We start from the raw sequence: 2,893 nt of genomic DNA, 5'->3' as shown, positions 1-2,893 counted from the left end.
TTAGACCAAAGTAGCTTAGTTTTTTAGGCTATTCATCGTCTTGTCGGCGCTGAATAAAACTTGTTCAGATCCTACTCTAATGAGGCCGTTGGTCCTATGGTTGGGGATGGAATTAGAATCCAGTCTGTTCAACGATGGTGTGGCGTCGGCGGCATCCTCGTGGTGGACCTGTGTCCTCAGGATCCGTCGTTGTGACAACGTTTGCTCCAGTGCCGGCACGGAGTTTGGGAGGTAGTCTAGGAGCGAATGCAGATTGTGGTCTGCATCTGTGACATCTGGAAGATGGTGGATTGTATGCTGGGTTCATGGTATGTGGATGGCAGGTATGGTTTCCTCCTCTGACGTCATACGAGGGTGCCAAATCTGGAGTTCGATGGCGTGTTTGGTGAGTTGCCCCGGTCTAATTCGTTCAACAATAATGGTTTCACCTTTGGCGAGCCACCTTAAAGGTCTACAAAGCTGCATATCAGCGATGGAGCCGTGTCGAGCTCGGGTGTGGAGATGATCCGTCATTTTTCCTTTGGTGGTTGTTGTGGTGGTGCTAGAGGCAGGACGGGCGTTAGTGTCAAACTCAAAGGTTTTTCCGGTCTTCTTTGTATTTTTACTTCTTGGCTGGTGTTCCTTTGTGCAAAGGCTAGCGTTCTATTATTTGTTTAGTTCTGCCGATCAGTATGTACGTGACTTGTACTACGATCCTTATGATATAAATGAGACACGTATTAACATGAAAAAAAACTAGCGTTCCATGTTGTGCATGGCTTTCTACCAGTTTTTTTACAAGGAAGGCGCAAGAAGCCCCTCGTTTTAAACTTGTATCTGATTTGGGTATGAGAGCTTGGGAAAACAAGAACACGACGCGTTGCGAGAGGCAGGGTAGATGCGAACCCTCCATGACCGGGTAGAAGAACTCGCTGCCGTCGAATCTTGGCTAGGGACAGCCTCCCCTGGCCATCCATAGCCATAGGACAGGTAGATCAATGGACTACTTAAGGAGAGGAGACGCGCGGGGACGGAGTACTTCGGTACGATATGGCCCACTTGTAGATGTATTCACCTCTGTATTCTAAAACATACATGTGGCAAAAAGTTAAAAAAAACTGACAAATCCAAGCTGCGCTTGGGGGTCATTTCGCCGCTCTCCAAAGTTCAGATGCAATTTGCCAAACCAAAATACTCAGCAACAACTGCTAGAACATTACTCTTATTGCATAACTGGATTTCCGCACATGAGGCATTATTTCTGGGGACAATCTTGTAAATATGTAAGCCAATTTGACTAACTAGGCTGGAAAATTAAGGAGGGGGAGGGGACATCGTCATGGCCACTAGCATGTCTTGTGAAGACGAGGATGTGCTAACACTCCCTCTTGCAATCATCCAAAGAGGGGTAGAGGATGTCATTTGTCAAACAATGGAAGCACCCATTATTGCCCCCGCATAGTTTGGTATCTACTACATGAATGCATAGCCCGTTTGGTAGATTGATCTTCTTGCTACCCGTGCCAGTCATGGTTCGACCTGTATATCATGGAATAACAAGAAACGAACAATCATTGTTATGCAACTATTTTACAGTGGTATAAATAAACGACGCAGTAGATTAGACAAGACGCAAAAGAGAAAGGCCTTACTAACTATACTACGTACATTAACCAGTGAACAAAGATTAAGCATTGTACAGATACAGAAATATTTGTGTGTTGGCTGCCTTACATTGAGCAACAGTGGCAGAGCATACGAGATGTAGAGACACTAGGGCTGCAAGTGCAAGGATGTGAATCGTGTGCTTGCCCATACCCCCACTCGATACAACACTAGCTAGGCGAGCACTCAATCACTTGGTTGTCGATGAGAAATATTTTGCTACCAATCGACTCATGACTCGATCGTATATATAGAGAGATTGAGGGAATAGAGAGCCAGGCATCCCAATCCCGAGCAGTTAACATCAACCAATAAAATTGGAACTATTTAATATCTTCCCATAGTATGAACCCTCATTAAAAGCATAGATTAACGAACATTAATTTTCTTCCCTTTATACAAGTTTCAAAATTTTAGTGGCAAAATACGTATGCAAGTTAGGAATGTTGGAGTTATCTACTATTTTTATATTTGCAAATGCTATACATCGTGTTAATTTTTTGCATCTTTCGTGCGAGCAACCTGAGGAGCATTGGACTTGACGCATGAATCTTAGGGCACATCCCCCTGTCACCTCAGCATGGAGAATCGTTCAATCTGGTCGTTCATACCATGAACGAGGGCCCCCTCACTTATTTGTCTTGTCTTGAACGCATCCATGCACCCCCAAATTCCCCTCCCCCACTGTCTCTTCCATCTATAATATATAATAAGTTGTATGGATCTTAGTTTCAATTCTCATAGTTAATCCAGCTATTAATGTTTTATACAATCAAATCCAACGGAAAATAATAGAACCAATTCACACCACAACACTATGATCTTGACTAACGTATATCTCTCAGCATGCGAATATTGTTGGAAATATGTCATAGAGGCAATCATGTGATGATTATATTTCGAGTCAATCACACCACAATTGCTTGAACTTGGCAAGAAAAGTCCGTTTGGTGCTAAAATGTGCGGCATACATTGAACCGGTGACAAAACTATGCTTGGGCGTGTATCTACGGTGCTAATCACATTTGTATACAGGGGACCCACTGTCACTGGCTGGATGGCACGAGCGGTATGACCGCTGCATTTATATGACACATATCTTTAAAAAACCACAGAACATCAGGATACATTTGTATGACCGCTGCGGTTCGAACATTACAAACATTACAAACTTGCGACGCTGTAGTTCGAACCCACGAACTCATGCGACAGGTCCAGTACTTTATTTGTATATATATTAATTTTAATT

General features: G+C 43.4%; 1 long non-coding RNA gene across 1 annotated transcript; it reads right to left on the bottom strand.

Annotated features, from left to right (window-relative positions):
- Nucleotides 1-1,185: 1,185 nt before the first annotated feature.
- Nucleotides 1,186-1,862, bottom strand: LOC120966037 (uncharacterized). The gene is made up of 2 exons (XR_005759008.3): nucleotides 1,714-1,862; nucleotides 1,186-1,518 (listed from the first exon to the last, which is right to left on the bottom strand). It is a non-coding gene; the product is annotated as an uncharacterized lncRNA (long non-coding RNA).
- Between the last annotated feature and the right edge of the window lie 1,031 nt (nucleotides 1,863-2,893).

The sequence above is a fragment of the Aegilops tauschii genome, chromosome 6 (genome assembly GCF_002575655.3).
Source record: "Aegilops tauschii subsp. strangulata cultivar AL8/78 chromosome 6, Aet v6.0, whole genome shotgun sequence".
In the NCBI taxonomy this organism is placed as follows: Eukaryota; Viridiplantae; Streptophyta; class Magnoliopsida; order Poales; family Poaceae; genus Aegilops; species Aegilops tauschii.
This window is presented reverse-complemented; position numbering and strand designations above follow the sequence as displayed.